This window comes from Ascaphus truei, chromosome 1, assembly GCF_040206685.1.
Source record: "Ascaphus truei isolate aAscTru1 chromosome 1, aAscTru1.hap1, whole genome shotgun sequence".
NCBI classification, from domain to species: domain Eukaryota; kingdom Metazoa; phylum Chordata; class Amphibia; order Anura; family Ascaphidae; genus Ascaphus; species Ascaphus truei.
In genome coordinates, this window is record NC_134483.1 from 404,956,234 (window position 1) to 404,983,796 (window position 27,563).

The window sequence follows — 27,563 nt, forward strand, 5'->3', positions numbered from 1 at the left end:
AAACATATTGCTACAATGTGTTTGTCCAGTGTGAGCACGTGCATGCCCGTGAGTGAACGGCGCTCAGCTGCTTGGCGAGACAAATCAATTTGATTTGCCGCTCGCTGGCGTGTCACGTGAGCGGTTCGCCCAATGAGAGCGAACCAGCTCCGTGATGTCATGGCCACGCCCCCCAACACGCCACCCTCCTTGCGCAACTAGCAGGACACAAATCCCCCAAGCAAAATGAGCGCCGAGCTCGGGCACCAGCACGTTCTCATTCACCCTGGCCACAGCCTAACACATGCACAGAGAGTCTCTTTATATCAAGAATATCTTGATAAAGAGTGGCATGCCTGAAACGTCAAGACTCTTCTCTTGATTCAAGTTGGTGTTATCTTTTCCATTAATCTTCTTTTGAATTGGAAGGATATTTTTACTTATTATTTGGTTGTGGCAAATGCTAGAGTAATCATATAGTATAAAAGACAACCATGTGTCGGACTAAAATAACAACGCTCAAACTGTCCTTCTGCATTCCCCCAGCCTATACTTTTTGTTCACAATTTACTGTACTCCTTCAGCTTGAATCTTTTGTCAGAAGCGTGCAAAAATGGCAGTACTGTATATATCAGATCACATGGCTCTGGTCATGCAAATGTCTTCAAATATCTTTATTTGCCAAATAGAATCAGGCCATTTTTCCTAGTTTGCAAACTTCAGTGAAACAAAATCACATATTTCAACTTAAGACACATAGCAGAAATAGCTACACAAAAAAAAAAAAACATTTATACGAGTTATTTGAAAAACGTAAATTCAGTGTTTAGGGACAGTTATGTAAGGTTTCTTGGCCCATTCACTTGAGTGGATCTGTATTTGTGTCTTCTAGGAAAGAACATGTCTTATGTAGCAGCACTTCTTGGTAAATATGGTCCTTGATGCATTGTAATTGTGTAGTGCTTGTGTGTATATGTAGAGATGTGTAAAACATTGCTGCACTCACAAAACTTTTGGAGAGTTCTGACCCACAAAGAATTAAGAAACCATCAAAAACTCATATTTATGTAACGATGTGCAGAACACGCCCCCTGCGGCGTGTTCCTTCCTTACCTGTTTACTTCTGATCGCCGCCCTCTAGCTGCGAGTCAAGATCCTGTGTCTTTAAGAATTCCGAAGCAAACGACGCCATCTTGCTTCCTGGCAAATCCTGCCCTCCTCCTCCTGACAGGAAGTAAGCCTCTCTCTGACTTTCTCATTGCTTACAGCTGCTGCTTCCTTTAAATAGCACTCAGTGGCTACCTGTCTGGGTTCCTGCAAGTCCTACCATTGTATGCTGCTCCTGCCTGGACCTCCTTGGGATCTTTACTCATCTCCTGTGGATTCCGGAAGACTGGGACAGTCACTCAATTACTACTGAGGTTAGTTTACCGTCGGGTAGTGTAGGTACCTGCTTAGTAGGGTTCACCTTGACGTGGTGGCAGGCTTATAATTCCTTGGCCAATGGATTAGACTAAGAACCCTTATGTTTATATTTAGTTTTGCTGCACTCTTCAGTTATTGGCACTATGCCTATAAGGAGGCTGGACGTCCTCCAGGATGCACTCCACTATTGTGATCTACTGGCACTCTGTCCTTAAGGAGGCTGGACGTCCTCCAGGATGCACTCCACTATAGTGACCTTGTGCTTTGGATACTACCTCCCCTGCTTCTCACATGTGGCTTCCCTCAACCCCCGGGTTGGTGCCTGAGTACGCGCGCACTCCCGCTCTGCTGTCAGAGCATGCGCGCACATGCAGCTGGATCACTCGTGTCTCTGAGCCAGGCACCGCACCTCCGGACACATCGCACATTCTCCTGCGCGCGTCGCGGTCACGTGACGATGTGCGTCGATCCCCAGCTGCGCGGCAACTCACTCCCTTCGTCTCCCCTGCGGCCTCCCCACCTCGCTACCGGGTCCTTCCCCTTCCCTGCGCTTGTGTGGAGAGCACAAGCATCACAATTTATTAGCAACTACAATGTGCCCATGAAGTCACAGAATGTTTTTTTTGTGACAAACGGTTTTTCAGTTATCACAGCATTTTTTGTGTCACGTTTAAAGAAGGTGCAAAAAGTTATGTGAAAGAAAGCAGAAAAAGAAACAACATTCACACAGACTCTTGGCCGCAATACTCATTTCTTAATACATTTGTGCAAACACTTGGAAAGTGCACAGGGACTACATTGCACTTTTCTATTTGTATTTGTATTTATGTAATGCCCCAATGTGAACCCTTAGCATCCCAACCTCTGCGGCGCAGTCACTGTTTCTCAATTTATATTTGAATTTATTACATTTGAGTCCCTATTTGGTTTTAAGATATTAGCGCAACCTATGACGCATAAGATCGATATCTCTGTGACAGAAGTGTCATAATTGGTTCACGATTACAGGGTAACAACATGCCTGTACTTGTCAGCCAATGCAGCTTTTCCCCTCCACTGAACTGTTGAGGAATCGGAGCAAAGCTGCCGGGCAGCTCAGGTATTTAGACGACAGCTCAGGTTATTAGACTGCAGCCTTTTCACAAAGAGCTATAGAGAGTAAAACATGGTTAGAAGCCCTGGAGGAAAAAAATATAAGTTTTGCTAAGGGGTGAAAAGGATAGACACTGCTGAATTAGGGGCTTTACCCTGGAGGAAAAGGTACCTACTGTATAGCATGTTCCCGGGACCTCTCTCTGCCTAAGTAGACTGTCCCTTTACTCAAACCATTGATTTATTCCATGAAAGGGTTAATGCAGACCCAATTGGGGTTCATATTTACCATAAATCAGGAACTCTGTGGAATGGTTGACTCTGGTTTAGGCCAAACCCCAGTGCTATAGGGCTCGTTGGTAAAATATGATTATGTAGTTATCATTGAATGTATCCAAAGGGTACATTCAAACAGATGTCCCCTCTAACAATGGGTATTAGTATGTCTTAGACAAGAGGGTGCATCTCGATATATTTGGGAAGTTTGCCAGCGCCAATTTAAAAAAAAGACAGGGTGTGTGCCGAGCACGCACGTTCTAAGTGAAACTTCTTTGTGTTTTGTCACTGAAATTGTATTTTGATTTTGATGTTTTTGATTGAATTAAAGACTTTTGAGAGTATAATTTATTTTATTTTTCTGCAGAAATTTCCATAGTATCAGTTGGAATACATGATACAATTGACTTATAATAACTAAAGTAAGATACATATACTTTGGATTGTAAAGTATCTAAATGACGTTGAAAGACTGCATCAATGGTCGAACCTGAACTTGTAGTTGGAATGGCTGGATTGGTGATGAGCGTTAAATTGAATATTTCTTGCATGCATGTTATGAGCAGAAGTGCTTCTTCAGAGTCGAAGTTTATGTTAAAGTCGCCGCATAAAATGATATGTATTTTATGATAATCTTTCTTCAATAAGGCTGCACCTTGAATAGAGTACAGTAGCAGAATCAAATGGATGAAGTCGATGATATTCACCACAGTTTTGTTTGCAGGTTTGCTTATAAAAGTACTGTACTGTGGGTGGTTTGCTTGTAAAATTACTGGTACTGTGGCAGGTTTGCTTGTAAAAGTACTGGTACTGTGGCAGATTTGGATATAAAAGTACTGGTACTGTGGCAGGTTTACTTCTAAAAGTATTGTTTGCTTTCCTGATTGCATTTTCGTCTGCATGAACGACTGTGAGTGCTATGTGAATTTTGAGCCAGAGGAGGCACGCGCATCCCCTCATGCACATGCCATCGTGCACGCGCCTGATCGTGATGCATTTTTGTCTCCATAAAGTAATTTTAGTCCTATGAGAATTCAGGTAGGTGCCAACAAATAAGTTTCACTTCAAAAACTGTCAGTAAACCCAGAAACACGTTTATAACAGGCATGAATATCAGCATGGAGACAATATTATGCTCCTCCTTCCTATCTCGGAAAGCAAACTGTTGGCCAAGTGGTAAGGTCCCTTTGAAATTCTAAGGAAAACTAGGAAAGTCAATTATGTAATAGCTGAGCCAGATAGCCAAAAGGGGCAGATATAACACATGAATCTGCTTAAACTCTGGAGGAAGGCTGAGAACTGCTATATCCACTCCATAAATGAGGAAGATAATCTGGGGCATGAGATAATGCCACCTCGCTCAACAGGGAATTTAATAGAGGTACCTTTAGGTGACCATTTGATATTTTACCAGAACGAACACCTCCAACAGCTTATCCAAGAGTATGGAAATATATTCTTTGAGTTCCCTGGCCAAAAAAAAATCATAAAACATGCCATCATTACAGAGCCAGATGTTAATGCCCGATCACATATTTATATGCTCCATTAGAGCAACAAAGTGTCTGAAAAAGGGCATGCTTCACTTGGGCCATAGTTTAGGTGTCCCATTGTAAGTTGTGCATCCCAATGGTTTTGGTTTCTAAACCAGACCGGTCAACCCGTCTTTGTGTTGGTTTCCAAAAGATCAATCTCCAAATAGGTTTGTTCTCAGTTTAGAACTTTATTACTGCACGAAAATCACAGGGTAACAGCAGGATGAACAGACGGTTGCAAATACATATTTCAAAATAATCAAATGTATACAATATTAATTACTATGTGATTTGCATCATATTAGTCATGCATATAGGCCACCACCCCTTATCAATGTTAAGATTTTCAATAGTCTTTTTTTAGAGTTCACTTCTGATGCCTTCTGTTAAACTAGATTTTTCCTGTTAAAAAAAAATAATTGGTCTGTTATTGTACCATGTCTCCATATCTCTCAGATTGAACCAAAATATATTACTCATCCTATCCTTAAGTCAAGAGCCTCCCATCTCTATACCTTTCCAGTTTCCTACAGAAGCATATCAACATAAATTAGAAGAAAGGCCAACAGAATTAGAATTAGACAGAGTGTCAGCAGCTCTTTTACAACTAGAAATAACTAATAATGAGCTACTAACTGTCACTAAAACAATAACGACAGATAGAGATGTATACGTATATATAGATATAATATGGTGTGTATGTGCTTATTTACCTTTTCTATCCAGAAAGGGTAGTTCATAAAAGTGGCAATATTTTTTTGCCAGTAGCCACATATGGACAGGTGTTAGAGTTTGGTGAACAGTATGTGAATAAGTGATTTGGCGTTAATTACTCATTTGGTCCATAAGATATGTAAATAAAATCGCCACAGCAAACGTCTCAATATCATTGCTTTACTGCTGATAATATGGCTTTAGTGAGTAGCTCAATAATTAAATATGTCTTTAAACTATGATATTGCCAATGTTCTCTTTTACCAACCTTTACTGTCCATGTCTTGTTTAGGGCCACAATGAGAACTAACTCCCCCTGCGCAAAATTAGATTGTAAGTTCTTCAGGGCAGGGACTTATTGTGACTGCAAAATTCTGTGCACAGTGATATGCACAATGTGAGCACTACATAGGAGAAAAAAATGGTACTTGTGGGGGGAAAATATATATTTTAAAACTATTGGTACTTTTGGAAATGGCTACCACTGTAATTTTCCCAGATTACTTCATAACTGTTTAAGTCACTGGAGCTCTGCATTGTACTACATTCTTTCCTTGGTTAGTCAGAAATTACGCATACATTTTATTATAAATAACTTAAAATTAGAGATAAGTATAGTATGACTCAATGATTATATATTAACTCCATATTGCAATTCAGGCTTGCTGGCACATGTTAAATAAAGGATAACAATAATGATAATAATAATGATTTTAGACTGCAGGTTCGGTTACTTTGGAAAACTTAAATGTGACATTGATTACATATTTTATTTAGCATATTGTTTTTTTCAAGGTAATTTCACATATATGATTACAAAATGCTGTTAGTACATCTGTACAGAGATGTCAAGTCTCTTTAGTGTAGCTTGTTTTACTTATAGTCGGACTCAGCTTTTAGTATCTATATTCATAGATGATAAAGGAGCCTCACTATAAGGGTTGCCAGGTGTCCAGTATTGAACAGGACTGACCGGTATTTGGACCCTGTCCAGTAAAGAATTATAGGTAGTACCGAACATGTATGTTTCCAGTGTAACCCCCTTTTCCTACGCCTATGGGAAACCGCGGGCGATTACACATGCTGCTAATACCTGTATGCTCACAGGAGGCCTGAGCCTCTGCTTCTGGGAGCCGGGTGTGAGCTCTCTCTCTCTCTCTTAGTGCAGCACCTCCACCCATGAGGATCCCAGTGTAGTCGGGATTTGCTCCGCATATGAACCAATACTATAGCAATAATACTACCACAACTAATGTATCATATAACTCATATTTACTATAACAGGATTTAACAGTATGTAACGGGTATTCCACCCCACCCAATCTCATATGTAGTGTGGGTGAGTAGAACATGTGGTGTTACCGGTGTGGTGCGTATACCTGCAGGCTCACAGGAGGTCTGAGCCTCCGCTAATGAGAGCCTGGGGTGAATCCTCTGGAACAGATCTTCGTTTACAGCGCCTCCACCTATGTAGGATTCTAGGGAAGTGTAGAATGACCCTACATAGGAACCCAATAAGAAACTACACACACAGTGATTATATATAACTAAGGGCTTTACTACGAACATAGAGAATATCATAATCCATTACATAACATCATAACCTGTGTCCCTCTCACGAGGAGACACTACCCGTGGTGACGTCTCGCAGGACGATTCCCCGACACCAGGTGATCCCACCCAGTGTCCCAAGAACCCCACCCAATGTCCCGTACTCCTACAGAGATAGTCACTGGGTGACTGCGCAGTCACTAAAACCTCTAGGCCTGTTGGTGCACATATAATATTGATACCTTCCGAGCACTCCGATGCTCGGGCCTGCAACACTCTTCTAAAGGGGTCAGATGTCCGTCTGATCCTTTCCAGGTATTCTGCCGGTGGACCCCAACGAGGGTCCCACCGCTCCACGGGAACTGCAACCGATCACGGCAACACCAACCGCATGGGAACAGCAACCGCCGTTATCAGCTTTCTGCCTAACTACTTCTAGAGTGACAGCAACCCTAACCTAGGGCCTGTCCCTGAGGAACCGCAACCTGGGATGGCTTGGGGAAAACTCCTAGGGCCTGTGGAACATTAACCTGCCCCCCTTCCCCTAGCTACCCAGTCTCAACTGTAACTGCTAATCCTAACAGCCTAACGCACCTGCAGCCAACACTCAGCTCACACTGTCAGCCTGCAGGGATCCACACACACTTCACACACACTGCACGCACTGCGCCCAGCACATGCAGCGACACACACACAGACAGCTGCAATCACACACAGCCACCTGGATCCCGTAGCAATCCACTACTAGCACACTGTGCCTATTTGCCAGTGCCCACAGCCCCCTCCGCTGTGGCACTGCCCAACCTGCACCTTACACACACTAAGGGTGACCTCCCTATCTAGGGCCGTCCCTTATCAGTTACCCACTAACCTGGTGGGGAGTTGGGGCCTACCTGGAGGGTGAGGGTACCTATCAGGATGCAGGAGCTGCACTCACTCCCCGCATCCTTCCTTCCCCTTCAGCTCCTCTGCTCCAACTGACAAACGTGCTGCAGCCCAAACAATGTATCTCTTTCCTCCAGGCCTTCCTAAGCCCTATTGGCTCCCTGGTATCACATGGGGCGTGCAAAGGCTCTTGGGATATGTAGTCCCATCTCAGAGCCTTCCCTGGTAGGCTAGGGGTTCGCGGGCTTTTCCTACCCTGCACTGCGCGTGCGCAAGCTCTCCCGGGCTTTCTCTCTTCTCCCCGAGCTGTCCCTATGCTCGCGCGAGCTATCCCTAGCTCTGGGGCTTTCCCTGCGCCTACGCGTCCCTGCGCATGCGCAACGCTGTCTTCAATGGCGGCGCCCTGCCTCACCGGCCGCCGGGACCTTAGAGACGCGATCGCGGCCTTAGCAACGGCCCGATCGCGTCCCCGGCAACCGGCTCGCAGGCAGGAGAAGCCGCGCTGCTCCCTGCTCCAGCCCCCACCCTTGGAAGCAGCCGTCGGGTTGTTCAGTACCCGCGATCGAGCTGCACCAGGGGAGGGGGGTCTCCAGGAGCTGCTGGGGACCAGGGTTACAAGTAGATCACAACAATACAATATAATAGTACAAGGCAGTAGCCCAAACCCTGAGTGGTCCCCCAAAGTACTGAGGGTGCCGTGGCACAAATAATCTCAGGTGTCCGCACCAGTAATCCCACACAAGTGTGAGGTAGTGCTACCCTCCCCCCCCCTCCCCACCTTGATGTGTAGGTGCACTTTGGTACCTTGCTGGTCACAGGCCAGACCAGGGAATATTGAGAGGAAGGTGCTTGATCAGGTCCCATGCAACAGGGCTTCCAACACAACTCTCTTATTTATCCTTATACAGCTCTTGTCCAAGGCCGCAGTCCGCCACCTGGATATCCATCCACTGGCGCAGCAGAGCTGCTACAGGTCTAATGTGAGGGTCCCTGTCTGGAGCCTTCCCTACAATACTCTGCTATGTGGGGATCGGGGCCTAACTGGGGCCTTGGGGCAGAGGTCTGGCCTAGTCCAGCGGCTTACTGACTCCCTGGATGCGTCCGTCCTCTTTGCCAGCTCCTGCAAGACTGCCTCGTGTTTCTGGCCCCGCGGAGGATATCAGGAGTCTCTCTAATGGTAGCTTGCTCCTGATTCGGTAAAACAGCCCATGTGACACACCAAAGGCTTCTGGGAAATGTAATCCCAAAATACAATAGTCTTAAAATACCAAGATGGCCGCTGCCACTCATGTTGATCACGTGGAGCAATGCCAGCTAAAGAGTTGATCAGTCCCCTGCACCGGAGGCAAGGTAGGGGACCCTACTACATCATCCCCCTGGTGGAGAATTCAACGTCCGCTTGAGAACAACATATAAACAGGCACTTTATATAATGAAAATGCATATAGACATAGAACTTTACTCTGTACAGTATGCATCTAAACAATATTGAAGATTTCAGTGAGCACGGTCATTATAGAGGCAAGTCGGCTGTGAGACAGCTGCTGAGACTCATAGGGGCTGTGCACTAAGCAGTGATAAGTCGTTTTAAGAGCGCAAAATGGCTTCTCAAGGCTGATACAGGCTGCTGCGCAATTCATTAGACAGTGATAACAGAGCTTTCTCGGCCTTAAAATGCATTTTTTCTGGCTTGCGGGAAAAACCCGCCCAATCAGGCAAAAAAAAGCAAACGCGCCGATTTTTGCCAGTCCACGAGATTCTCTAAACAGAGCTAAATGAATTGTGCTTTAAAAATGCACCGGAAAAACACGCCAGCTAAAGGCAGGCGCTAAAGGAGCTGGACTTTGAAAAAAAAAATTGCTTACCTTTTTTCAGCCACACCATCCATACCCCACAGGGGTCCCCAGGTGATCCCCGCGGGCCTGCAGTACCAATGGTGTGCCCCAAAAAATTAAACAATACTTTAAAATAAATACGCCCCCCTCTACACCTAACACATTGTCGTGGGAGAGGGGGTTTGGCCCAGTATTAAAGGGGTTACACCCCATTTGGCCACCCCCTGCCCTCACCTGGGAGGCGAGGGGTTAACTGGAATGATGTCCAGTACTGTGTTTATGCCCCTGCTTCAGCACCAAATGTGTATCCCCCTGTGAATATGTATTTTCCCCATTCCAGTGTCTGCACCAACACTTACACTGGGATCCAGTCAGGAGGGAAAGGGTTAATGTTAATTTTGTGTTTATGGCCCTTTGTCCCCTTTCCCGCCTTTGCAGGCTCCATTTTGCAGTCTCTCCATAGGTCGCAATTACAGCCCCATGTAACTCTATGGAGATTACAGCGATTTGGGCCCGATATCGTAGAAGACCTGCAGGTGGTGCCCGAAAAGAGGAGCGGCGGTTCCCCATTGAAAGTCAGTGGAGCAATACACTTCAATGGGGATTCCTCGACTCAGACCTCCAGGAACGGGTTGGCAGCCATCCAAACTGCAGACTGCAAAAGCGGAAACTTTGTCTTGAAAAGAGTTTTGATCAATCCCTGGTCAAGTTCATGTTCAATTGGCGTGGGAAACTTAGGTTCTAGGGCACCCCGGAATAAAATTATTTTTGCCCCTAGATCTTAGGAACCCCCTCACTCGACCCCAACCGGGTCCGACAATCAATGACCCCGGTAAAGGGTCGCGCTCGTTACGAGGGTCGCACAATTGACTGTAATGGCGGAGAAAGCCGCGTGGCTTTCAAGCACTAAGTGGAAAACAGTGTAAACTGAAAACCCATAACTCCGGTTCCGTGGGGATCTGGCAAGGCTGGGATTTGGCAAGGATGTAGTCACTGCTCCGGCATGACTACATGGCAATTTCCAGCCCTCTCCCCTCAACCGGACAGAGAATGGTTAACTGTAAAAAAGTGTGTGTTTCCCATTGACTTCTATGGTAGCGGAGGTCCCATTGAATCCTATGGCAGCGCCGGCCATATTGATTCTAATGGAGGAAAGCCGCGTGGCTTTGAAACGGCTAAGTCCGAAAGTATGTAAAGTCAAAACCCATATCTCCGGTTCTGTCAGTACCAGAGGGCTGGGATTTGGGTAGAATGTAGTCACTGCTCCGGCATGACTGCATGGCAATTTCCAGCCCTCTCTGATCAACCAGATGGAGTGTGGGTAACTGTGAAAAATTAGATTTTCCCATTGACTTCAATGGCGGAGTTGCTCCATTAAAAGCCTATAGCGGCGGAGCCATTGATTTCAATGGAAGAGTGAAATGTAGTGATTTCTTTTAGCTTATAGTGGAGAATCCTGCATTAAAGTTAATAGGGGATTTTAACTTGGTTTTTGTATCTCCAGTTCTGGGGGTCGTGGAAGGCTGATATTTGGCCACTATGGCAAGGGTCCTCCGGCATGAGGACTTGGCAAACTTCAGCTCGCTCAGACCAACAGAACGGATTATTTTAGTATATGTTTAATATTAAAATGTTACTCTGCATCCCTGGTATTTCTAAGCCCGGGAAAGCTGGAGGCCATATGGTATGTTAATGCTCAGTGGGCGATAAGTGGTCTACATTAAGCCCTCTGATCAAAGGCTCCCTCTCCCTGCTTGTGTATGCTAGAACAAAGAAGAGCAGGACATGGGTACTTGTGTAAAGTGTTGTGTTTCCCACCTTGAGACAAAGGCTTTCCTGTAAAAGGCAGACTTGGAGGCGCCTAGCCTTTTGGGAGGGGCTAGGGAAATGAGCTCCTGATTAGAATATTGCCCACCCCTCTCACTTCCCTTCTTCACGATCAAAGGTCGCGTACATACTCTCCTTGCTGACTGACGCCGCTCTAGCCTGGGCATCTCCTATCTGGGAGCAACGTCCCGATCTGACTTCAGACCTCGCCCTCTTCATCGCCGAGTTCAGAAGGGTGTTTGACACCCCAGGGCGTAAGGTTACCGCCGCATATACTCTGCTTAATATTTCTCAGGGAGACCGTACTGTGGCTCGCTATGCCCTGGATTTTCGGACGGTGGCTTCAGAGACCGGCTGGAACGATGAGGCCCTATCTGCAGTCTTCTGGCAGGGCCTGTACAAACGTCTGAAGGACGAACTGGCATCTCTGGATCGCCCCGCTGGACTGGAAGATCTGATAAACCTGTGCATCCGTATGGATCAGCGTCTCCAAGAGAGAAAGATGGAGAGAAACAAACACCCTCGAGGTATACAATCGTCCTCCTTTTCCACCAAGGTCCCCTACTCTCCACAACTCCCGTTCTAGACGAACCCATGCAGCTGGGAGGGACTAGTCTTTCGCCTATCGAGAGGCAACGGAGAAACCGAGCGGGGCTGTGCCTCTACTGCGTCAATAACGGCCACCTGGTGATCAACTGTCCGCTTAAACCGGGAAACGCCAAAGCCCAGTGAGTATAAGGAGGATCACGCTGGGCACTGCAACCTTTCCCCCTCCTCAACCCTCTACTAGGATTTATCTACCCATCTCCATATTCGGTGAGACCTTCACAGTACAGACACGGGCCTTTCTGGATTCAGGGTCAGGGGGAAACTTCGTGGACCAAGAGTTCGCTATCAAGAATAGGATACCGTTGGTACCCAAAGATCGACCGGTAGCCCTTGAAGCCATCGACGGACGACCCTTGCAGCCCGCATTCATTTCCTTGCAAACTGTGCCCCTTAAGATCTCAACTGGTGACTTCCACTCCGAGACCATAACACTGGATGTTATCCACACTCCCTCCACGGACGTTATTCTGGGACTCCCGTGGCTCCGGATCCACAATCCAGTCGTTGACTGGACAGAGTCCACACCTCTACGTTGGAGTTCCAATTGCTTGGAACATTGCATGTCTGCTCCTAAGGCAGTGGCAGGTCTGGAGGTCACGGATCCTGACAGGATACAGCTGCCGGGGATATATGAAGATTTTCACGATGTATTTGACAAACGCCAGGCAGAGGAACTTCCGCCACATCGTGCGTACGATTGCCCAATCGATCTTCTACCCAGTGCCATTCCCCCGAGAGGAGGATCATACCCATTATCTATACCTGAGACCCAGGCTATGAGACAATATATTCAGGAGAATCTCCAGAGGGGGTTCATTCAAAAATCCTCATCACCTTTTCGTCAAAAAAAAGGACGGAACCCTCAGACCCTGCATAGACTATCGCGGTCTCAACAAACTCACCATAAAGAACCGCTATCCCCTTCCATTGATAGCAGAATTATTTGACAAACTCCAAGGAGCTAGGATCTTTACCAAACTGGATCTCAGAGGCGCCTATAATCTGGTTAGAATCAGACAAGGAGACGAATGGAAGACAGCATTCAACACTCGCGACGGGCATTACGAGTACCGGGTCATGCCGTTTGGGTTGTGTAACGCCCCTTCTGTCTTCCAAGACTTTGTCAATGACATCTTTAGAGACCTTCTGGACCGTCATGTGATAGTATACCTGGACGATATACTAATTTTTTCCAGATCCATGCCGGAACATACTACTCACGTCAAACAAGTCTTGCAGCGCTTAAGAGAGAACCACTTGTTTGCTAAGCTCGAGAAATGCCATTTCCACCAAAAATCTACCTCCTTTCTCGGCTACATCATATCGGACACCGGTCTCGCTATGGACGCTACCAAGGTCAAAGTTGTACTCGAATGGCCCTGTCCTCTCTCCCTCAAGGCTATCCAAAGGTTCCTCGGCTTCGCCAACTATTACCGGAGGTTCATTCAAGGATTCTCATCGGTAGTAGCACCCATCACGGCGCTCACTCAGAAGGGAGCTGACCCTACAAATTGGTCTGACAAAGCTCTCCAGGCCTTCGAGAGGATAAAAACGGCATTCGCCTCAGCACCCATCTTAATACACCCAGACCCTTCATTACCCTTTTCCTTAGAGGTTGACGCATCCGATGTAGGAGCAGGTGCTATACTCTCCCAGAGAAAGTACCCTCAAGCTCCACTTCACCCCTGTGCGTACTTTTCTAAAAGAAAATCCTCCGCCCAAAGGAATTATGACGTGGGTAACCGTGAGCTCCTCGCGATCAAACTGGCCTTAGAGGAGTGGACACACTTACTGGAGGGCACGGAAACGCCAGTCACGATATTAACAGACCATAAAAACTTACTATACATTGAGGGAGCACGGCGACTCGGGTCTCGCCAGGCAAGATGGTCCTTATTCTTTACGCGCTTCAATTTCCTTATTTCATATATCCCAGGGTCTAAGAACCTTAAAGCCGACGCCTTGTCTCGACAGTTCCTGGTAGAAGATAACAAGGTGGAACAGCAGGAGACCATTCTTCCATCCACTTGCATTGTGGCAGCCAATACTTTCAGTGCCTTGTCGGATATTACCAAGGCTCAGAACAACATCCCAGCAGGACTCAATGTTCCAGAGGATCGTTTGTTCACCCCCCTTCTTTACCAGAGGAGAGTCATGGAGTGGGGGCATTCATCCAAGACAGCTGGTCATCGTGGCACCAAAAGAACTACTGAGTTCATCGAACGCACGTTCTGGTGGCCCAACATGCGGAGAGACATACAAGCTTTTGTAGCTACATGCTCTACTTGTGCACGGAACAAGACACCACACAACAGACCTGCCGGTCTCCTTCAACCATTACCTATCCCGGAACGTCCTTGGACACACATATCTATGGACTTTATCGTTGAGTTGCCTAAATCTAGAGGCATGGACACCATACTTGTAGTGGTGGACAGGTTTTCAAAACAGGCACACTTCATCCCTACTGTATGAAAGGTCTACCCACCGCACCGATGTTGTCCGACGTTTTCATCAGGGAGATCTTCAGGTTACATGGGACCCCCCTGGTCATAGTATCTGACAGAGGATCCCAATTCATCTCCCGGTTCTGGAGGGCGTTTTGTAAGAGTCTGGACGTCACACTACACTTTTCGTCAGGCTATCACCCCCAGACCAATGGGCAAACGGAACGCACCAATCAGTCTCTGGAACAATTTTTAAGGTGTTTTGTTGCTGATACTCAAGACGACTGGGCGGAACTTCTCCCGTGGGCAGAATTCTCCCATAACAATTTTCGGAATGAATCATCCCAACAGTCACCATTCATGGTCAACTATGGCTTCCATCCTTCTGCACTCCCTTCTCTTATCTCGAAGTCTGGAGTCCCAGCCGCAGAGGACAGGATCCTCCACTTACAAGACTTATGGCAGAAAATCCATCTTAAACTACAGCACGCTGGTAAACTACAGAAGAGACAAGCGGACCGTCACCGAAGAGAGGTCCCAGGGTACTCTGTAGGACAAAGGGTCTGGTTATCCACCAAAAACATTCGTTTAAAGGTAACCTCACCCAAACTGGCACCGCGCTTTATCGGTCCTTTCCGCATCACTAAAAGGATCAACCCAGTAGCCTACCGGCTTGAACTGCCAAAAAATATGAGAATTCCCTCCGTCTTTCACTCCTCCCTTCTAAAACCATGTCTACAAGACTCATCCTCCAAAGGACAACCTAAACCTCCGAAAACCATACTGGTAGAGGGTCAACAAGAATACGAGGTACAGACTATCCTCAACTCTAGAATGTCCAGAGGAGGATTGCAATATCTCGTACACTGGAGAGGCTATGGCCCGGAAGAGAGAGAGTGGATCCCTCATCGTCAGGTACATGCCAACCGTATCATTTATTTACCCTGATAAACCATCCCTGGGTCGCCCGGAGGTCTCCCCTCAAGGGGGGGATACTGTCACATCTGCCGCAACTCCGGTCAGAGACCGCCCCGCTGACGCATCACACGGTGGACCCATGCGCCCACGCACTGCCAGGGCGGTACACGCACGGTTGGAAAGGAGCTGCCGGTGCCTCCCACAGGGAGGGAACTTGGACGCACGCCCGCGTGACGTCAGCGCTCCGCGACGCGCATCGCGCACGCGCGCGGGTTGCTCGGCAACCAAGGTAATCACCAGGAAAACCTGACCTGCAGGCTTTTTCGGATTATTGCCTCCCGGACACCATTGGAGGACCGGATCACACCCCTGCAAGGTAATTGGATCCTTCCCACTTATATACCTGCTCCAGTCTGTCATTCCTTGCTGAGCATAAACTCCTGTCCTGATCCTGGCTGTTCTTTGGATTCCTACACTCTCCAGCGCTTTGACCCCGGCTTCGTCCCTCGACCATTCTACCTTCTATTTCCCTGGACCTTGGCTACGGAAATCTACCATCCTCTACTCTCCAACCCTGGAATACGGCAAGTACCCTGACTACCCTGACCTCTCCAACCCTACGACGCTGTACGACTTGGACTACGCATTCCGGACAGGACTGCGTGGTTGTGGGTCGGTGTCTTTCTATCCCCACCTCAGCCCCGCAGTCTTCCGTCCTGTTTGTGGTGAGCGCAGCGTGACACTAATCCAGACCCAGATTGCTTCATTGCCCAAACCCTAAGTGTTACATTCTTGTATGTTAGTTGTGCAATCTTGTGTGTTCACCTTCTTTAAGGAATAAACTATATTTATTATATCTAAGACGTGTTCAATTCAAATCAGAGTTAGCGTGACAAACATACAGTACGATAATGGGCAAAATTACTATTATCCATATGGATATTAATGCATTTGTCCATTTAAAAAACAATAAACAGCATAAATAAAGTAAATAAATCTTGCACTCACCCTTGTCAGGCTGCCACGATTAAGGCCGTTCTCATCACCGTCCATGCCCACGTTGCTGCAAACAATACAAAACAATAAAAAGAGACAATCTGATGTCCCCTAACCCCTTAATCACCTTAGCGGTTAGTAACCGGTAGAGTAATTAAGGGGTTAACCCACCCTCCCCCACTACCAACCCGGGAGGCCTAAACACCCTCCCCCACTACCCACCCGGGAAGTCTAACCAACCACCCTTGGGGACAATACCCCTTCACACATCCTTGCTACCCACAATAAAAACACATAACAGCCCCACTACCCCCTGCTAGTCCCCACAACAATAAACATTACAAAATGTAATTAACATTAATACATAATACACCCACCCTCTGTGCCCCCTTTCTCCCCCCCCCTCATAAAAACATGATTTATTATTTTACATACAGGCTTAATACCCCAGGCCAACTGAGGTCCCAATGGTTCCGACGGGTGTCTGCAGGCCCCACAGTGCACCCTGGGGTGTACCCACGGGTCTCTGGGTGGTCCCCGCTAGGTGCCATGAGTCTCCAGGTGGTCCCTGTGGGTCACTACGGGCCCCAATGGTGTCCACGGGTGGTCCCGTGGTGTCTGGGTGTCCCCGGGTCGTCCCTACAGGTTTCTGGGAACCCTTGTGTGGTTCCCATGGGGTTCTGGGGGCCCTCGGGTGGTTTCCATGGGGGTCTGAGGCTCTCGGGTGGTCCCTGCGGTCCTCAGGGCCCCCACAGCAGCTGTTCCCCATGGGTCTGCAGGTGGTAGTACTCAGGTGGTAGTCCGCAGGTGGTACCGGGTCCTCGGGTGATACCCGTGGGCATCCGGGGGTCCTCAGTTGGTCTCCATGGGTCCCCGCAGCTCTGCGGTACCAATCCTGTACTGTAGTGCCGACGGTTATTCTAACACAAACCAGTGGCAATAGCCAAAAAGACCATGGTATATACTGGGTCTAATTTAAGGCAAGTTTAAGGCAAGTTTAAGGCATTTCTGCATTGACTAATGGCCCATCAGATTAACAGCGGGGGTCCCTGGCAGTCCCATTCAAACTGAATGGGACTGCCAGGGAACCCTGCTTTGTTAATCCGATGGGTCATTAGTCAATGCAGAAATGCCTTAAACTAGCCAGGTTACACCCAGCATGTAACCAGGCTAGTTTAAGGCAAGCTTTAGAATACTCGTTGTCTCGTCTGTATGTAAAAAAATAAAACATGGCCTACATTTAAATAAATCAACCCCCCCCCCCACACCAACACATACATACAGTACAGTAATGGGCAAAATAACTTACCTCCTATTTACACCTGCAATATGATGGGCTTTCTCGTCAGGATACTGCAAGTTCCTGTCCTCCGTTGCCAGAAAAATACATATCAAAAATACATTCTAATGTCCCCTAGCCCCTTAATCATCTTAGCGGTTAATAATCACGAAAGTAATTAAGGGGTTAACCCACATTGCCCCGATACCCACCCTGGAGGCCTAACCACCCTCCCCAGGCAATCACCCACACCCTTCACTTGTACAGTGGCTTCATCATGCCCATATGGGCATGATTAACCAATATACAAAGAAATGGGTAACTATTACAAAAACAGGCCCAAATAAAAACATCACATCTCAAAATAAAAAACAGCACATATCAAAATAAAACACATCTCAAAATCAAATACAACACATAGCCAATTAAATATATATCAAAATCCAATCAAACAATTGAATGGCACAGTGTGTACATTATGCAAATAATCTGTGCATCATTTAACACTATGCAGTCAATGCTAAACCTAAAAAAACAATTACAAACAAGGTCCAATGCCATCCAAACAATAAGAAAATAAAAACAAATCAAGAAGTAAACAGAAAGAAATTAACAACAATCAATTAATCCAATGCAAATTAAATTACACAATTCACTATTAAAACACCAAAACCAAACCATTATGCAATAAATGAAAGCTCAAAGTAACCACCATTAGCCAAAATATAACCCCCAAAAAGAATCCACTATTAAAAAGCACCGCCCCCCCTGAAATAAACGTTAAAACACCACAAAAAAATACATCTAACTAAATAAAAATAAAAATTACATTGCAACAACATTTCTAAACAAACAAGCAAACTACATTTAAAATACATCAAAACAAGCCAAACAAGCATTTGCAAAAACAACCATTGGTTGTCCCTGTATGTATGTATGTGTATCCATAGAGACATACATAAATACAGGGGCAAGAAATGGGCATCCAAAATAATTAAATTCCATTAAAATTAAAAATCCAAAACCATTAATTGTTCCTGTATGTATGTATGTATGTCTGTATATCCATAGGGACATACATAAACACTGGGGCAATAAATGGGCATAAAAAAATCAATCACATAAAAAAAAATCAAAAACCTGTAAAATAAAAATAACATACATTTAATATTTTTATTTACCTTTAGATGACCTCACCCTCTGAATCCCAGGGACTCGCATGCTAACAAACCAATCATCGCAACAGGAACAAGGTAAAAATAAAAACCCAAGTCTTTATCTTCTTTCTTTTTCTTCTTCTTACATTTGTAATCCAAATGTCAGTCTTCTGGGGGTCTTCATCTGTCTCTTCTGCTTCATCTGTATCTTCTTCCGGCATGCCCTCGTCCTCTTCTTGCTGGAGGAGGTCCGTCCTCCACGACTTCTTGCTCTAAAATGAGGCATCATAGGCTTTTATAGGCATATGACGTCACATTTCCAACACATGGCTCCCACGGCCCTGATTGGGCAGTGAAAACCATCTGATTTTTTTATTTTGGTGACGTCATGTAAAGGAAATAAAGCCAGCCAATCAGAATGGCTGTGCTTCCTTTCCCTTTAACAGGACATCATCAAAAGCAAGATGGCCTCTGTCACATGGTACTTGAGCCAATCAGATCATGGGAACCATATCCCCAATCTGATTGGCTGAAGTAGACCACGTGACTCCCTTTGGATGACGTTGTATCCTTTCTCCTACAACCTCTGTCACATGGTCTACTACAGCCAATCAGATTGGGTGCCACATAGTACCTCTCTTTTCTGACTTGGTTTTTATAGAACAGTTCTTGCAGCAGTGTCCACCGGACGTGAGAGAGTGGGTCTTTGACCGTAAACCAAAGACCTATGTGGACGCTGCTAACATGGTGTTACGCCGGTGGTGCCCGCAGACCAGACCCTTCCCTTATCCTGAGGTGGGGACTTATATGAGCACGCACCCGCAACAAAAGGAGCGTGTCCAGAGTGTGGTATTTTAGGCGTTGCCAGGCCAGGTGGTGTTAGCTTTAGCAATACTTGCCGGTACCGGTAAAGAAGTTCCGTAGTCATTGCTGTTAGCCAAGGTCAGGGATTGGAGAATTCCGGAAAGTCTGTTTCCAAGCAGGGATCGAGAGTCAGAGGTTGACGTCCGCCAAGCCCAGTCGTGCCCTGAGTAAATAAAGAGAGAAAGTGCCAGAGTAGACATCCGCAAGTGGAGACTATGTCGAGCGATGTGGAAATGGCAGGACAGGCATAATATAGTGAGGCTGGCGAATAGGAAGAGAGGGCAGACCTGGAGGACTCCATGGAGCTGTCCTGGATAGGTTGCCTAAAAAGGAATACAGGTGAGCAGTCTTTTTGCATGATTGACTTCTGTGAGAGTGTTGGGGGCGGGGCCTCACTGCAGGAGCAGTGAATAAATTAAAGGACTCTGACGCGCGCTTTGTAACGGGAGAGTGCGCGCACCAGTTTACAGAGGCAGCCACCATAGCTCAAGCCGCTTGCGGCTCAGCAACCATCCGCCGGGGACGAAGAGGGAGTCCCCCAACCATAGCAACTGGACGGGGCCGGCGAAGGGGGCGCCCCGCAGTAGCGGCCGGGACATGAGGTGAGGGGAGGTCACGCTGCAGCTGTCGTGACCCCCGCATCCTCACACATGGCAGATGTATTTGTCACCAGTCGGGCATTGATGTGCAAAAAAGGGCTTCCTTTGAAACGACCACTCCGACCAAGTGAGTCAAAAGTACACCTCAGTGGAAGAGCAGATGAAAGTGCACCCGAAGCTGCATTGTTCAAACACGAGAGGAGGTGTTAGCAATGCAATAAGACTGGTCAGATAAAGCCAGAGAGTACGGACCATCCGAGGTCCGGTGGACCCCATCAGGGGCAAAGCTCTCCAGCTACAAAGTCGGTTGCCAACATGCAAGGGGCACACACAGAAGAGCCAGGTACAACCATCCAGCCGGTCCACTGAGGGACGCCGACAAAGGATCCTGCACCTACAGCCTGTGGTACAGCAGCAGAGACGGAGGGACATCAGATTGCGCCGGTCGGGCTGCAAACCAACAACCATCGGAGATCGCCAAGCAGCTGGCTTGCTCGAATCCGGTGCCACTGTTACTCTGGTTCAAGCTGATATGGTCCAGCCAGAGGATCTGCTTCCAGGCACATGGATACAGGTGACCATGCCAGATGGAGGACCACGGTCCATTCAGGTTGCCCGTGTCTTTATTGATGGGGGTGCCGGACATGGCATGAGGAAGGTGGGGTATTGCCCAGGTTAGTTACTGAGGTGCTCCTCAATTAGCTGAAGCACGTTACTTGTGTTTTTATGGTGGAGCTGACTCCTGTTGCAGTGATTACTAGGAGCCAGAGAAAAGGATGTACACCTGAGGATTTCGCCATCCCACTGAATTTGGGGTCAACAGTTCCAGGGATCTCTGAGGAGACCAGGCATGAAAGCCAGACTGAGTCGCAACAGTATGCTGGCTTACCTTCCCCTTTACTTGTTCCCCTTGCCCCCGACTTAGAGACTAAGGTGGCCAGGGTTATGGACCCAGTTTAGGGAAGCAGTGAGGTCTGATCCCAGCTTGGCAGGCATGAGACTCTGGGCATTCGAGTCTGCCTCGGACAGAGGGTCAGATCGGTTCTTATGGCACCATGGGCTCTTGTATAGAGAGTAGGGTTCTACAGGTCTAGCTAGGGTTTGAACAGGTAGAAGACAGTTAGTGGTACAGAGGGAGTATAGGCAGCAACTGTTACAGGTAGCCAACTCCATATCACTATCTGGGCATCAGCGGGTCACTCGGATGAGAGCCCGGCTGTTGCATCATTATTACTGGTCGGGGGCATCTGGGGCAGTGGCAGAGTTCTGCCGCACCTGTGATGCCTGCCAGTGAGTGGGTAAGGTGGGTGATCATGTTAAGGCACTCCTGAACCCACTACCAGTAATTGGGGAACCCTTCCAGAGGGTAGCTATGGATATAGTGAGACCCCTCATGATCCCAAGTTGGTCTGGCAAGCGTTACATATTCACAGTGGTGGACTTTGCCACCAGGTACCCTGAGGCTGTAGCACTTGCACCATCGATGTTAGGGCAGTAGCTAAGGCATTGTTAGTTATCTTCACTAGAGTAGATTTCCCTAGTGAGATTCTAACCGATCAAGGGTCACAATTCATGAGTGAATTGTTACAGTGTCCCTGGGATGCCTGCAGGGTGAAGCACCAGCGCACGACCTCTTACCACCCCCAGACGAACGGTTTGTGTGATAGGTTCAATGGTACCCTTAAGCAGATGCTGCAAGCCTTTATAGAAGCTGAGGGAAAAGATTGGGAGATTCACCTACAGCACTAGCTGTTTGCATACCGAGAGGTACCGCAAGAATTTACTGTGTTCTCTCCCTGAGAGTTGCTATATGGTCGCAGGGTATGGGGACTGACACGGGAGACCAATGCTTTTAACACCTTAATTCCCGGATACTTTGACTGAGCATAGCAGAAGATAAAATAAATTGTAATTTATTTACACAATGAACACACACTGCTTGATTTACAAAATACTATGAAAATACACTTACTAGTTACAATGTTAAATCTGGTTACAGGAAAGATCTTAGATGGAACTCTTTAACGCATGATGAATCTTAGATGGATCTTAGGTGAATCTCAGATGGAACTGTTACCTGAGGGGCTGCACAGCTTCTTATACGGTTAACATTCCTATCTCTAAGCTCTGCATCCAACCTCTGCATGGGAACGAAATATTCCCTCCTATTCTGGAGTTTTGCCAGTCCTGCGAAACCTCACACAAAGCTTCAGTATCGCAACTGGGCATGTGTGACAAATGATATCTACCCTCACTTGTCACTTAGCATATGGAACCTGCATCTCTTACCTGATGCCATTTTGTCTGCCTAAGCAAGATGGAGGTGTTTGCATCTACCCCTCCTCACTTAACACTTTACTTGGCTAATTCTTTTGAACTACGGCCTTTTTCCAGGCGCAGGGGAACCGAATCAGCAGGGTGGCTTAGAAGCCCGAGTCTAATTATGCATTGCTTACTCACTGGAATTTCCTGCCATGCATTTTAAAGCATAGTACTTGCACTTTAAGTGTTACCTCCTGTTCTGGACTGAATGAAAATTGCCTTATGTCGGTACTATTAAAACAGTTAAACTAGGGTAACTTTAATTCATCAATTTTTATAAAGCTTTATAAAAAATTGCGTGATAACCTTTTTAATGGTTTACATCAGCAGCGTTAACATCAAAATGAGAGAGCGAGAGAGAGACAGACACAGGGTGAGACAGGGTGGGTGACCAGAGGAGGCTGTGGGGGGGCCAAGGGAGGCTGTGGGGACCAGAGGTGACCAGGGGGGACGAGGGGCGACCAGGGGGGACCAGGGGTGAGGAATGAGAGACATGGGATGAGGCATGTGAGATGGCATGGGACATTGCTTACCTGTTTTGTGCTAGATTGAAAAGAAATGGTGGGCTTCACTGCTCAGAGTTTTGCTGCATGTAAAATAAAAAAAATCCTGGCAGCACGCTAAGTCGTGTCACACCAATCAGGTATTTTTAAAAATTTTAATAATTTTTTTTTTCAGCACAGAACCGCGTGTGTTGCAGGGGTGGCCAGGAGGAATCGCCAGGGATCAAAATCCAGTAGTTTGGGGTGACCGGGCAACCAGATTTGACGAGCACTGTTTATAGAGTATACATTCGAATGAATGGGTGTGAAAGCAAACAAAAGTCTGTGACATCCTCACAGAGAAATACATTAAAATAGAAGTGGGGCGGACACATTGCAAGAAGAAATTACTATCGCTAGACAACTGGATTCCAAGGGATATCCAAAGACCAAGACGATAACCAAATGTAAGATGGGAAAGTGAAATTAGAACCTTTGTTGGCCTAATGTGGAGAAGAGAGGATTGCAACAGCAGTACAGTACCTGAAAGCTCAGTGGGGTCCTGCATCCAGCAATGGTCAACAAGTGCTGAAGATGCGATGCGTATGTGCGCGCATGCATGTATATAGATATACGTCATATATATATATATATAGATAGATATATAGATACAGTATATAGATAGATATAGATATACATCATCTTCATCCTTCATTGATCCACTGCTGGAAACAGGCCTCTGCAATGATCTTCCAGATACTATTGTATACAGTACATGTTGCAACAACAGATTCTGAATTCATCCTCCCATCTTACTTTTGCTCTTTTGATATCCCTTGAAATTCAGTAGAGTACCATCTATGTCCAATGATGGTCATTTATTCTTGCAATATCTATGGCTCTCTGCTATTAAAATTTTTCACCCTTGTGAGGATGTCACAGATTTTTGTTTACATTTTGTAGATTTGTTGTATATATATATATATATACACACACACACAGTGTTCTACAAACCCAGGCTCCCGGGGCGACTCGAAATTGCCCCTTGGTGATTGGCCCAAGCAGCCCACGTGCTGCAGTTTAAATTCCCCCGCTCGCGCTGAATTTCCCCCTCTCACGCTGAAGGAAGGGGGGGCAAAGCCAGAGGCGGGTTCATGTTGCTGCAGGCAATTACCCCGCCTCCGGCTCCCTGAGCAGTGCCTTCCCTCCTCCCCTGCCTCTCTGACCTGCGCTTTTCCTCCTCCACAGCCTCTCTGACCTGCGCTTTCCCTCCTCCCCTGCCTCTCTGACCTGTGCTGTCCCTCCTCCCAGCCTCTCTGGCAGCCAGAGTGTTGATAGCGCGGTACTCGGGGGCGAGCACGGGGGCGTGGCACTCGGGGGTGGAGAGCGGGGGGGGGGCATGGGAGCGCGGCACTCGGGGAGGCAGGAGCGTGGCACTCGGGGGGGAAGCGAGGCACTCGCGTCTCATTATTGTGACCAAGGTGGAAGTGCTGCTGCCGAGGAGGACAAGGGGAGAGAAGAGAGCTCCTGGCATGTAATAACAGCGGGGCCCCCGGGGAGATCAAACCCTCAGTACCTGACTCGTGCAACATCCCTTGTCTCCTGTGTGTGTGTCTATCTGTGAGTGTGTGTGTGTGTGTCTGAGTGTGTGTGTATGAGTGAATCCACCCACCCAGTCACCAACCCACCCAGTCACCCACGCACTCCCTGTCACCCACCCACTCCGTCACCCACTCCCGTCACCCTCTGTCGCTCCCTGTCACCTCCTGTCTGTCTCTCCCTGCCTCTCTCTCCCTGTCTGCCTCTCTTTCCGCCTCTCTCTCTGTCACCCACACTCTCTCTCTCCTCTCTGTCGCACCCACACTCTCTCTCCTCTCTGTCGCACCCACACTCTCTCCTCTCTGTCGCACCCACTATTTTTCCTCTCTGTCGCACCCACACTCTCACACTCTGGATCTGGATATCTTATTTACCCTGTATATCTTAACTGCCCTATACCTACACCGAAATAACCTATACTGCTTTCTTCCAGATCTAACTCTCGAGCTTCACATGGGAGACATCGGAATCCCCCCTAACCCAGAAAACAAGTAGGGAACACCTCCCCTCCACTGTATAACATTGCGGGAATGAGGGTAGCTGGACATTGAGGGACTGCAGATCAGGGAAGATCCCAGACAGGATTGCTGCTTTAGATATTGTGAAGTGGGGGCATCCAGGCACTGGTTAAGGGCATCAGGAAACTAGTCATTCACATCTGGCTTTTTTTTCAAAATCCGACATTTATACGCACACACACGTAATTATGTAACAACTAATTGTAGTCAAGTACTGCTCCGACAAAGTTTATTAGAGCAAAAACCGCACGGCAGGATGCGTGGCGGCAGCGTGGATAAGCGTTGAGAAGCGGCTCGTTCGCGTGACGTCGGTGACGTCACAGTCACGTGCGCGCCCGGCTTCCCCGGCTTCCCCGACTCCCCTGAAGGTTTGAAGTGAGGTAAGCGGGGGAGCGGGGAAGCAGAGGGGCACAGCAGGAGCAGCTAGGGGGTCGGGAAGGTGTATAAATTGCGCGCGGATTGGAGGGGGGGGGAACGGAGGGGACGCGGCTGGATGCGGCTGGCGCGCTGACTATTCTCAGCACCAGCCGGAGTAAGTCCCGGTCAACCGGCGGCTTTTGCTCGAATAAACTTTGTCGCCACTGTATAAATGTAATACAATAAATAAACTGTTATGTCAAAAACGAATGTTGTTCTTACTAGGAATTTATTCAATTTCTTTTTTTAAAAGCAGGGCTGGGGGCGGGGCTAAGGTTGGGCAGGGGGCGGGGCTAAGGGTGGGCTGGGTTGGGGCTAAGAGCAGGCTGGGGGCGGGGCTAAGTGGCAAGTAGATTTTTTTGGTTTGGCGAGTAGATTTTTGGGTGATTTTTTGACTTCTATATATAAATATATATATATATATATATATATATATATATATATATATATATATATATATATATATATATATATATATATATATATATATATATATAATCAAAAAATAAATAGATGATACCGTTCTGTGGCTAACGAAATGCTTTTATTTGTGCAAGCTTTCGAGATACACTGATCTCTTCTTCCGGCGATGTTACAATAAATGAAGCAAGCAAAGGGAATACTTAAAAACAGTGTCTCTTGGAATGTTATCTGTGCTTGTCCTTCCCCCGGTGTGGATGAGATTTATGGCTAGAGGTGTTAAACCATTTAACACCTCTAGCCATAAATCTCATCCACACCGGGGGAAGGACAAGCACAGATAACATTCCAAGAGACACTGTTTTTAAGTATTCCCTTTGCTTGCTTCATTCATTGTAACATCGCCGGAAGAAGAGATCAGTGTATCTCGAAAGCTCGCACAAATAAAAGCATTTCGTTAGCCACAGAACGGTATCATCTATTTATTTTTTAATTATTGAAGCTCGGCTAACACGGTACTGATACCTCTACATATATATATATATATATATATATATATATGTTTATTGTATGTCTTTATTTATATAGCGCCATTAATGTACATAGCTCTTCACAGTAGTAATACATGTGGTAATCGAATAAATAACAGATAATATAAATAACAGATCATGGGAATAAGTGCTTTAGACAAACATAACATTAAGGAAGAGGAGTCCCTGCCCTGAGGAGCTTACAATCTAATTGGTAGGTAGGGAGAACGTACAGAGACAGTAGGAGGGAGTTCTGGTAAGTGCGTCTGCAGGGGGCCAAGCTTTATGTATCATGTGTTCAGAATGTTCACAGTGCTATTCGTATGCTTCTTTAAGCAAGTGTGTCTTAAGGTGGGTCTTAAAGGTGGATAGAGAGGGTGCTAGTCGGGTACTGAGGGCAAGGGCATTCCAGAGGTGTGGGGCAGTCAGTGAAAAAGGTTTAAGGCGGGAGAGGGCTTTAGATAAAAAGGGGGTAGAAAGAAGACATCCTTGAGCAGAACGCAAGAGTCGGGATGGTGCATAGCGAGAAATTAGGGCTGAGATGTAAGGAGGGGCAGAAGAATGTAAAGCGTTAAAAGTGAGGAGGAGAAGAATGGAGTGTGAGATGCAGGATTTGATTGGGAGCCAGGAGAGGGATTTCATGAGGGGAGATGCTGAGACAGATCTAGAAAAGAGTAGAGTGATTCTGGCAGCAGCATTTAGGATAGATTGTAGGGGAGACAGGTGAGAGGCAGGAAGGCCGGACAGCAGGAGGTTACAGTAATCAAGACAGGAGAGAATGAGGGACTCAGAGTCAGAGTTTTAGCAGTCAAACAACAGAGGAAAGGGCGTATCTTTGTTATATTGCGGAGGAAAAAGCGACAAGTTTTAGAAATGTTTTGAATGTGAGGGGCGAATGTGAGAGAGGAGTCGAGTGTGACCCCTAGGCAGCATGCTTGGGCTACTGGGTGGATGATCGTAGTTCCAACAGTAATGTGGAAGGAGGTAGTAGGGCCAGGTTTGGGAGGAAGTATGAGGAGCTCTGTTTTAGCCATGTTGAGTTTAAGGTGGCGGAGGGCCATCCAGGATGATATAGCAGAGAGACATTCAGAAACTTTGGTCTGTATAGCAGGTGTAAGGTCAGGTGTTGAAAAGTATATTTGTGTGTCGTCAGCATAGAGGTGAAATTTAAACCCAAAAGATGTTATTAGGTCACCTAGAGAGAGTGTGTACAGAGAAAAGAGAAGAGGTCCCAGGACAGAGCCCTGGGGTACCCCCACAGAGAGATCAATAGAGGAGGAGGAGGTG

General features: G+C 46.9%; 1 long non-coding RNA gene across 1 annotated transcript in view; it reads left to right on the plus strand.

Annotated features, from left to right (window-relative positions):
- The first annotated feature begins 1,194 nt into the window (after positions 1 to 1,194).
- Positions 1,195 to 27,563, plus strand: part of LOC142502259 (uncharacterized) — a 32,213-nt gene continuing 5,844 nt past the window's right edge. Inside the window, exons 1-2 of the long non-coding RNA XR_012803701.1 lie at positions 1,195 to 1,400; positions 18,556 to 18,621. This is a non-coding gene — a long non-coding RNA (uncharacterized LOC142502259). The remainder of the gene's footprint in view (positions 1,401 to 18,555; positions 18,622 to 27,563) is intronic.